The sequence below is a fragment of the Phyllostomus hastatus genome, unplaced genomic scaffold (assembly GCF_019186645.2).
Source record: "Phyllostomus hastatus isolate PE091 unplaced genomic scaffold, TTU_PhHast_1.1 phas_contig_90, whole genome shotgun sequence".
Lineage (NCBI taxonomy): Eukaryota > Metazoa > Chordata > Mammalia > Chiroptera > Phyllostomidae > Phyllostomus > Phyllostomus hastatus.
The window spans coordinates 9,922,619-9,934,309 of NW_025333984.1; the positions used below are offsets into that span (position 1 = coordinate 9,922,619).

The 11,691-nt window shown below is 42.4% G+C and overlaps 1 pseudogene; it reads left to right on the plus strand.

The window, feature by feature from the left end:
• Positions 1 to 7,220: 7,220 nt before the first annotated feature.
• LOC123827758 lies at positions 7,221 to 7,866 on the plus strand (annotated as a pseudogene).
• The last annotated feature ends 3,825 nt before the right edge of the window (positions 7,867 to 11,691 follow it).

Sequence of the window (11,691 nt, forward strand, 5' to 3'; positions counted from 1 at the left end):
TGGCTCAAATCTGTTTCACTCAAAGTAAAAGGCACAGATTTGCAACAGCCTTTATAGGCTGTTGTCAGTCTACAAAGGCCATTGTAGCCAACCACCAAGATGATCTCCAGTGATCTTTACCTCTTGCTTTTCATACCTTTGGGTAGTTATCTCCTACAATAAGCCAGAACTGACCTGTGTAACCAATAGAATATAGTGGAACTGATGGTGTGTGACTTAAAATGCTAGCTCATAAAAGGCATTGTGGGTTTTGCCTTGCTCTCTGTTAGATTTGTTGCTCTGGGGGAAGCCAAAAGTCATGTCATGAGGATACTCAAATAGCATGTAAAAAGTCCCATACAGGGAAAAATTGGGCCCTGCCCTTCTCCACACCTCCTTCTCCCCTACCCACAACAAATACCAACTTGCCAACCAGGTGAGTGAACCACCTTGGCAGAAAATTCTTCAGGCCCAGACTTCAAATAACTGCAATATCTTGAAATTCAGAGCCAGAACCACCCAGCCAAGACACTCTTTAATTCCTGTGTATTGTCGTTTAAAATTTTAGGGCAATTTGTTATGTAGCATTAGATAACTGATACAAAGAACCCACATAATAAACATTCTTCTTACCTTTCTATCCTTATCTCCTACTACTTTTTCTCCTTGTTCCTTTAGCTTCCCTGCCTCTGGGCCTTTGCACTTGCTGTTTGTCTGGAACACTTCCCGCACATACCTCTTTTACCTCCTTCAAAACTTTGCTTGTCACCTTTCAATAAGGCCTACCATGATCAATCTATTTAAAATTTCAACTTCTCCTCCTATCAACTCCCAGTCATCTTTCTCTGCTGTCCCCTTCCATCTTCCACAACATCTATTGTATTTTAAAATACTGTATGGTTCTCTTATTTATTATGTTTATCTATTGTGTATCTCCTCCCTCTCACTACTGCTAGAATATAAGCTCCAAGAGAACAGGAATCTTTGTTCAATGACCTATTCCAAGTGCTTTAAACAGTGTCTGTCGCAATGTAGATACTCAAAAGGTATTTATTGAATGTGTGAATAAAAATTGCATAAGAACTCCAGACCCTCAGCAAACACTTGTTGGGTATATGTCATTGGGAGATGTGGACAGCAAAGGCACGTATACCTGAGGCAGGTATACCAGCAAACATTGGGTATATGTTGGGTATATGTCAATTGGGAGAGGGGGACAGCAAAGGCAGGTATACCTGAGATACGGTGTCTAGATTTTAAATGTAGGAATACAAAGCGGTATAAAGCTAAAAGAACACAATCTATGGAAAGGTTACTCTTACCTGTACAAGGATTTTTTGTAGCTGTTTTTGGTTGAGAAGAAGGAACATTGAGAGAGGGAGAGAACAAAGATATATTAACTTGAACCATATGAAATTGCCAATGGTCCATCATTGTCAAATGTCCCAAGCAGCAATTTAATGTGGGCCAACCTAATATGAGAAAGGAAAATTGATGGCATAAAAACTCAAAGGAAATGAGAAAGAAATAAGATCTAGCCTGAATAGTGGCATTAGCCTTGAACAGAAAGAAGGATACATCCTCAGAGGCCAAAGGGCACGCAATGTAGATAAGTAGAAATTTTGAGGGGTGGGGTGTCACCATACCTCAATGGCAACTGGATTATTTGGAAAGTAAAATGTGTAGTTATGTGCTGAGAGGAAGAGCAGAAGTTTAGCATTAGAATACTTTTTTGCAAAAGCAGTTATAAGTGAAAGCCCAAATAAATAAAATAGATAAAGAGCAGAGTTGCTCTGAGTGAAGGAAGGTGGGGTAAGTCCTGATTTCAACACCTTGTCCTTGGAACCATAAGTCTGCAAAAATCCAACACTCCAACAACAACATCAATGTCAGGATATTTTCATGGTGTGTCTAGAGTAGGGTGAAGGTGAAATCTACTGGAGTTGAGGTCCAGGAGAGAGTTTAGCATGTTGGAGGGGTCATTACAAAGGATGATAGTGGGATGTGTGTTTAGAGAGGAAGACTGAACCAAAAACCATAGATGTCAATGGGCATGAGGGAGCGTATTGAATATAGATAGATGATAATAGTTAGCAATTACTGACACTGTCTTAAGTGCTTGGCAAACTTTATCTCTTATAATCCTGTTAGTAACCCGGGAGCTGAGTGTTATTTTTATTTTTGTCTTGACTCAGAATCTACAATGGTGACCTGGTATATAGTAGGTCCTTGAGCCAGATCTAACCCTGCAGTGGCTTCTCACTTTGTGGAGACAGGCACAGTGCACTGTGGAAGCCCAGAGGAGGGTCCTAGACTGTGAGGAGGGTGGATTAGAACAAGTTCCACCAAGACTTAAGTTTTAAAGGACAACCAAGAGTTAGCTAGGTGAAGCAGTGGGAGGGAGCAAGGCATTTTAAGCAGACATGTCATCAGGTACTAACTAATGGAAATGAAACAAAACAGCATGCATTTGGGAAATGGAAGTTAATGTCTTATGGCTGGAGTGTAGCTATTAACATTTATTGGATGTTTTTATGTTCATACTGTGTTGAATGCATTTTATAGATGATCACATTTAGTCATCATGTCGCCCCAAGGATAAGAAAACTGGGGATAGAAGGATACAAGATGATCACAGAGTAGGTGGAAGTTCCAAACAATGGTTATAAGAATGCTCAAGGAACTTAATGACAACTTCAACAGCACAAAAAAAAGGACATATAAACCATAAAAAGGAACCAGTCAGACATAAAGAATACAGGGGATCCAAGAGGTCAATTGAGTAGATGGAATGTGTACTCACCACCTCCCAAGACTGAACTGGAATCACAACTAGAATATAGGATAATCAACCTAAATAACCAACTGAAGACTAGCTGAACAGAAGCTTTATAACCAAGGATTTACAGAAGCCAAATTGAGATGGTTAGGAAGGGCAGAGCTGTGAGAAGGGCTGGCTGCACATCCACAGGTGATGGTGGAGATTCCAGAAGGATATCTTAGCTACAGCAGTTCCCCAAGAGGCATGTGGGGTCTCAACCCCATGCCAGGTTGCCCAGCCCAGAGCTCCAGAGCCAGGAAGAAATATCCACATAATATCTGCCTGTGAAAATCAGCAGAGATTCTGTCTGCTAGGGAGAGTCAGGAGTCTACTAGAGACAGACACCCTCTTAAAAGGCCAACAGGAATAACCAAGTGAAGATTAGCTGGAGACAAGCCTTATAAACAAGGACTTACACAAGACACCACATCAAGACTGGTAGGAAGTACAGAGGCATGAGAGGGCTGGCTGGGCTACCTTGGGCATTCTGGAGGCATATTTCAACTGCAGGGGAGTCCCCCTGAGAAGGGAGGAGGTCTAAGCCTCAAGCAGGGTTCCCCATATGTAATGCAAGAGGTCAAGCCTGGGGATCTCCACTGCTCATTCAGATAAGCTGAAAAAAAAAAAAACACAAGGAGGACTGAGTGGAGCAGACATAGCTTTTATTACTCTCATTACAGGGAGCATTGGTGGCGGTGGCAGATTGGCAAAGCAAAACCCTACCTCCCAGAGTCTGAGACTTGTTTTAAGGGGTCCCAGACAAAGGAGGCACATGTCCTACCTCGGTGTGTACATGCAGAAAGGACAAAGGTCAAGAGGCAGTCACAGGACAGGAAGCCATTCCCAAAGGGGGATAAGGAGGGAATTACAATCCATTTCCAAAACAATACACATTCTTTTTAGCTGGAGGCCCTTCAGCCAACCTTCCATTTTGGGGTTGGAAGAGCCATGTCTAGCATGTTTCCACACCACCCTAGAGTACCAGACCAAAAAGGGTACCCACGTAACATCCAGCTGTGAAAAACAGCAGGGTTTCTGTCTGCCAGGGAGAGATGACTAGAGATGCAGCCACCCTTATAAAGTGCCAACACACAAAATTTTGTTTGCAGTCACTCATCCTGGGCTCCAGTAGAGGCAGGACAGAGGGGACTATGGCTGTGTGAGGAAAGTCTGGGGTTGGTGGCTCTGGCAGAGAACTGAAGGAACAGCCACCAGGATCCCTGTGTTGAGACATCCCCCATAGTGCAGAAGTCATCTTTCTCAGGCAGAGCACTCCTCTCCATATAACAACAGCCTGGGGAGAAGCAATAGCCCCATCTGAAAGAATCCCTCTTGCCCCACCCTGTGGAGCTTAAGCCCTGCTGAGGAGTACAGCTGGAGGTTCTTACAGTAACTAAGTCTAATAAGCAGCCTGCAGGTGGAGGCAGATCTCTGGTTGTTTCCAAATTTTGTTGACCTGTCCCTGGGACTAGAGTTGGTAAAAGCTGGCCTTGGGGCACACATTGGTACTTTCCACACCATGCACCCAAGCCCAGCAGAGGGAACCACAAGCCGTGGATTGCTGATAGCTTCGAACATGTTGCCCAGGGCAAGTCACAGGCAACATCTGACATTGGTCTCTATCACAGTCTTTGAAGACCTACCTAACAGAAACAAACACAAAGAAGCTGCCAAAATGGGAAAACAAAGAAACAGACCCTAAATGAAAAAAACAAGAGAATTCTCCAGAAGAAAAGCTAAATGACATGGAGGCAAGCAATTTATCAATATAGAGCTCCAAGTAATGATTATAAGGGTGCTCAACAGCACAAAAAAGACACAGAAACCATAAAAAAGAACCAGTCAGAAATAAAGAAGGCAATATCAGGAATAAAGGACACACTGGAAGGAAAAAAAAAAACCCAGCATGTTAGATGAAGCAGAGGAGTGAATCAGCAATTTGGAAGACAAAGTAGAAAACATAGCCAATCAGAGTAGCAAGAAGAAAAAAGAATTTTTAAAATAAGGATAGTTTAAGGCACCCTTGGGGCAATATGAAGCATGAAAATATCTGCATCATAGAAGTACCAGAAGAAGAAGAGAGAGACCACGGGATAGAGAACCTATCTGAACAAATAATGACTGAAAACTTCTTTAATCTGGAGAAGGAAAAAGACACACAAGTCCAGGAAGTGCAGAGAGTCCCAAACAAGGTGAATCCAAAAAGGCTTGCACCAAGATACAACATAATTAAAATGGCAAGGGTTAAAGGCAAAAGACAATCTTAGAAGCGTAAGAGAAAGAGTTAGTTGTCTACTAGGTAGCTCCAATAAGAGTGTCAGCTGATTTCTCAAAAGAAACATTTCAGACCAGAGGGGTTTGGCATGAAAAGCAAGGACCTACAACCAAGACTAATCTACCCAGCAAGGCTATCATTTAAAATTGAAGGAGAAATGAAGAACTTCCCAGACAAGCAAAAGCTAATGGAATTCAGTACCACCAAACCAGTATTACAAGAAATGTTAAGGGATCTTCTTGAGAGAGGAGTAGGAAGAGGTGAAGGAGAGAAGGAGAAGAAGGGAAGAAGGAGCAGGAGAAGAAGATAAAGAAGGAGGAGGAAGGAACAGAGGAGCAGAGTTAGAAAGAATAAAAAGGCAATAAAACTTAGCTATCAATACTCTAAATGTAAATGGTTTAAATGCTCCAATAAAAAGACAGAAGGTAGCTGAATGGATAAATGTTGCAAGCCCCATACCTACTCTGTCTACAAGAGAACCACCGCAGAATGAGAGATATACACAGAGTAAGAGTAAAGGTTTGGAAGAAGGTATTTCATGCAAATGGAAATAAAAAAAACTGGGGTAGCAATACTTGTACCATACAAAATAGACTTTAAAACAAAGGCTATAATAAGAGACAAAGACGAACACTACATAATGATAAAGAAAAAAATCCAACAAGAGGATACAACCCTTGTAAACATTTATGTACCCAACATAGGAGCACCTAAATATATAGAGCAAATTTTCATGAACATTAAGGGAGAGATCAACAGTAATACAATCATAGTAGGAGATTTTAATACCCCATTGACATCAATGGATAGATCTTCCAGACAGAAAATCAACAAAGAAATAGTCGCCTTAGATGACACACTAGATCAGATGGATTTAATTGATATCTTCACAGCATTTCATTCCAAAGGAACCACATATACAGTCTTTTCAAGTGGATATCGAACATTTTCTGGAATAGACAATATGTTAGGACACAAAACAAGACTCAATAAGTTTAAGAGGACTGAAATCATATCAAGCATATTCTCTGACCATAATGGTGTCAGAGAAGGTGACACCATAATGGTGAAACTAGAAATCAATTACAAGAAAAAAACAACTCAAAAACACACAAAGACATGGACAGTAAATAACATGTTACTAAACAATAAATGGGTTAACAATGAGATCAAGGAAGAAACAAAAGATACTGGGAAATAAATAAAAATAAGAACACAACAACTCAAAATCTATGAGACATAGCAAAAACAGTCTTCAGAATATTCATAGCATTACATGCCTACTGCAAGAAACAAGAAAAAAAACTTAAATAAACAATCTAACTTTACACTTAAGGGAACTTAAAGAAAAGAAAATCAAAGTCCCAAGTGAGTAGAAAGAAATAATAAAGATTAGAACAGAAATAAACAATATAGAATCTAAAAAAGCAATGCAAAAGATCAATACAATTAAATACTGGTTCTCTGAAAAGATAAATGAGATAAACAAACAAACAAACAAACAAAAAACCTTTAACCAGACTAGTCATGAAAAAAGAGACAGGACCCAAATAAATAAAATCAGAAATTAAATAGAAATAATGACAGACACCAAAGAAATACAAAGGACTATAAGAAAATGTTATGATATGCCAATAAGTTGGACAATCTGGAAGAAAAGGATAAAATCCTAGAAACATACAGTCTTTCAAAGTGGAATCAGGAAGAATTATACAATGTGAATAGACAAATTACAACTAATGAAATTGAAGTGCCCTGGCAGGTGTGGCTCAGCTGGTTGGACATTGCCCCATAACCAAAAGGTTGCAGGTTTGATTCCCACTCAGGGCACATACCGAGATTGAGGGTTCAATCTTTGGTCTGGGCGTGGGAGCATGCGACCTGTGGCCTGGATGCATAGGACCCCTAGTCCAAAAGCGAATGATCCCCAGTCCAGGCACCAACCCCTGGTCTGGGCCAGACGCATATGGGAGCCATCCAATTGATGCTTCTCTTTCGCATTGATGTTTCTCTCTCTCCCTTCTCACTCTAAAAAAGAAAGTAATGAAAACAAATGTCTTTGTAGAGCAAAGCTGTGGTTGGTGGTGCTGTCTCACTGGTGAGGTAGTGAAGCCAGGGAGTCCCGCACCCTGTGGAGCCTGCAGCCCCTGGCCTCCCACCAGCATGGAATACTTCATTGGCATACAGGGCCCCAATTTTGTCCTTGTTGCCTCTGAGCAGGTGGCCACTACCAGTATAGTCCAGAAGAAGGACGATCCTGACAAGATATTTAAGATGAGTGAAAAAATCTTACTCCTACGTATTGGAGAGGCTGGAGACACCATACAGTTTGCAGAATATAGTCAGAAAAAATGTGCAACTTTATAAGATAAGAAATCGTTATGAACTGTCTCCCACAGAGGCAGCTAATTTCACACAGGGGAACCTGGCTAACTGTCTTCAGAGTCAGACCCCATATCATGTCAACCTCATCCTGGCTGGCGATGATGAACATGAGTGTCTGGTGTTCTGCTACATGGACTGCCTGGCAGCCTTGGCCAAGGCCCCTTTCACAGCCCATGGCTATGGTGACTTCCTGGACTGGTACTACACACCAACTTTCTCACGTGAGATGATGGTAGAGAGGATATTTGGAGATCTTCTTGCCAATCCCTTCTACCCTGCAAAGTTTCTTTTGTGAAATCAGCTGACAGTCTGTTGGGAACTTCTCTGTAGGTTACTAACTGCTTTTCTCTTGCTGCTTTTAAGACTCTCTGATTATCTGTCTCTTCCAGCTAAGATGGAGGCATAGGTGGACGCACCATACCTCCATGGACAACCAAGATTAGAATAACAACAACAATTTAGAGGCAGAATAATACCCAGAACTGGCAGAGAATTTATCTGAATGGAAGTCAGACAGCCAAGAAGTTGAAGTAGACCCATTCATCCATACCAGTAGGAGGGGTGGAGAGGAGCAACCAGGCGTGGGTCACGGCGCGGGTCTCGGCAAGAGCAGAGAGAGTTGGGAGAATAAGGCAACCAAGGGCGTGTAAGACATCTGGGGCTCGCAAGATCGCAGCTGATGGACCCTGAGTACACAACTGGCAGCTGGCAGACCCAGTGAGGCAGCGATTGTGGAGCAGGGCAGAGTGTGCAACCCAGGATCCCAGAGAAGGGACTGAGGTCCCAGGAGAACGGAACTACTGCCATTGTCCCCTCCCGCTCCCGCCCCCACATACAATGTCACAATCCAGCGACTGGAGTGCCCAGCCCTGGTGAACACCTAAGGCTCCACCCCCTCATCCTAACAGGAGTGACCAGACCCCCCCCCCCAAAAAAGAGAGAGACATGTCTCAAACAGAAGAACAAAGCAATGCCCCAGGACTCATCATTTTAAGTGGCCAAGAGATAGCCAACCTATCAGATGCACAGTTCAAAACACTGGTGATCAGAAAGCTCACAGAATTGGTTGATTCTCGGCGCAAATGAGATGAACAAATGCAGGTTACCATAAAAGGCATGAAGGAAAATTCACAGGGAACCAATAGTGATGGGAAGGAAACTGGGACTCAAAACAATAGAGTGGACCAGAAGGAAGAAAGAAACAACCAAACAGGAAAGAATGGAGAAATAAGAATTCAAAAGAATGAGGGGAAGATTAGGAACCTCCAGGACATCTTTAAATGTCCCAACATCGAATTATAGGGGTACCAGAAGGAGAAGAAGAAGAGCAACAAGTGGAAAAGTTATTTGAACAAATAATAAAGGAGAACTTCCCTATTTTGGCAAAGGAAATAGACTTCCAGGATGTCCAGGAAGCTCAGAGAGTCCCAAAGAAGTTGGACTCAAGGAGAAACACACCAAGGCACATCATAATTACATTAGTCAAGGTAAAAATGAAGGAGAGAATCTTAGAAGTAGGAAGACATAAGGCAACAGTTACCTACGAAGGAGTTCCCATCAGACTGTCAGCTGATTTCTCCAAAGAGACCTTACAGACAAGAAGGGGCTGGAAAGAAGTATTCCAAGTCATGAAAGACAAGGACCTACATCCTAGATTACTCTATCCAGCAAAGCTTTCATTTAGAATGGAAGGGCAGATAAAGTGCTTCTCAGATAAAGTCAAGTTAGAGGAGTTCATCATCACCAAACCCTTATTTTATGAAATGTTAAAGGAACTTATCTAAGAAAAGAAGATAAAGAAAAAACATGTATAGTAAAAGGACAGCAAACTCACAATTATTAACAACCACACCTAAAGCAAAACCAAAAGAAACTAAGCAAACAACTAGAACAGGAACAGAACCACAGAAATGGAGATCACATGGAGGGTTAGCAATAGGGGAGTGGGAGGAGGAGAGAGGGGGAAAAGGTACAGAGAATAAGTAGCATAGATTGTAGGCTGAAAATAGGTAGGGGGAGGGCAAGAATAGTATGGGAAATGTAGAGGCTAAAGAACTTATAAGTATGACACATGGACATGACTAAAGGGGGGGTATGGGTGGGAAAGGGTGTACAGGGTGGAGGGGAGTGAAGGGGGAAGTGGGACAACTGTAATAGCATAATCAATAAAATATATTTTAAAAAGACTCTCTGATTATCTTTAAACTTTGACATTTTAATTTTGATATATCTTGGAGTGGGCCTCTTTGCACACATCCTGTTTAGTATTCTCTGTGCTTCCTGGACTTGCATGTCTATTTCCTTCAGCAAATTAGGGAAATTTTTTTTTGTTGATTTTTAAAAACAGATTTCCAATTTCTGGTTCTTTCTCTTCTCCTTCTGTCACCCCTATGATGTGAATGTTGGAACACCTGAAGTTGTCCCAGAGGCTACATACACACTCCTCATTTTTTTGGATTCTTTTTTCTTCTTGTTCTGATTGCCTGGGGGGGGGTTTGTTTGTTTGTTTGTTTGTTTGTTTGTTTGTTTGTTTTTTGCTTCTTTATGTTCCAAATCTTTGATTCGATTCTTGGCTTCATCCATTCTACTGTTGTTTCTCTATAAATATTTCTTTATTTCAATTAGTGTATCCTTCATTTCTGACTGTATCTTTTTTTATGCTGTTGAGGTCCTCAGTAAATTCCCTGAGGATCCTTATAATCAGTGTTTTGAATTCTGCATTTGATAGATTGCTTATCTCCATTTTGTTTAGTTCTTTTCTTGGAGTTTTGATCTGTTCTTTCATCTGGGCCATGTTTCTTTGTCTCCTCATTTTGGCAGCCTCCCCATGTTTGTTTCTATGTATTAGGTGGAGCTGCTGTGACTCCTTATCTTGGTAGCATGGCCTAATGTAGTAGGTGTCCTGTAGGGTCCAGTGGCACAGCCTCCCCTATCACCCAAGCTGGGTACCTGAGGTGCACCCTTCATGTGGGCTGAGGACACTCTCCTCTTGTAGTTGAGCCTTGGTTGCTGTTGGCAGATCAATGGGAGGGATTTACCCAGGCAAGTCATCTGCAAGGATTAGATGTGACAACTTACCTCCAACCTCCACTGTCTGTGGAGTATCAGCTATGCTTGGGCAGGGTGGTGGTGCTCCAACATGGTCTGTAGCTGTTCACTGAGTTTGCTGGCCCTGGGGCTTTTTGGGTGGTGCAGGCAAAGTCAGCCCCCACCTGTGTTTTGCCCAGGGCCACCCTGCCTGAGCTATAAAGCTATCTGAGATGGCTGCTACTTGTGCTAGGTTTGGAGATTCCCAGGTGAAGCGAAGTTATGAACCTAGGCGGGCTGATGCTTGTGCTGCGCCTGGGGCCACTTAACTAGAAGCATGGGGGCTGAGGGCTCACTGAGATTGGCTGTTGCTTATTTGACAGGATTTAGGAAGTTGTGAAGCATGAGCCAAGATCTGTCATTCATGTGGAAGATTCTCTGTTAACAGCTTGGGTGGGCCCATTTGTTGGATGAGATGGAGTCTCAGAGAATATCCATGGTGGGACTGTTTATCCAGGTGATGGAGTCTCAGGTATGGCACCCACCTTCTGGCTTTGTGGCTCTGAGCAGGGATTATTGAGAAAGGGACAATGGCCTTTCAGTCTGGGAAAGAAAGATGTCCCCCAGCTCTTGCCTTGATGCCAAACCATTTACTTCCTCCCTGTATGCAACTGGTGCATTTTAAGCTCCTATGTCAGTGCTGGAGCTCAGAGAAAGTAAGTCTGAGTAGGTCCATGTGTGGGTTCTTTAAGAGGAATTGCTTGAGGCTCCAGCAGTTTCTTCCCCTAACTGAGTTCCTGCTAATTTTTGCAGCCAGAAGTTGTGGGGACTTATCTTCCTGGCACTGAAACCCTGGGCTGGGGGCCTGGTGTGGGGCTGGGACTCCTTGCTCCTCAGATATTCCCCCTGAATTTTTGCCTACCACATATAGGTCTGGGACCAGCCCATTCCATGTCTCTGCCCCTCTTATCAATCTGGATGGATGTGATTTCTTTAATTCCATAGTTGTCAGACTTCTGTTCAATGCAATTTCTGATGGTTCTGAGTGATGGTTGTTCTATAATTTAGTTGTAATTTTGATGTGGTTGTATATGGAGGTGAGCAATGTTTACCTATGCTGCCATCTTGAACAGAAGTCTAAATTGCTTTTGAATGGGAGCTTTCTTTCCAGTACTTTAAGATCTGTAAGACATATCATGGAAAT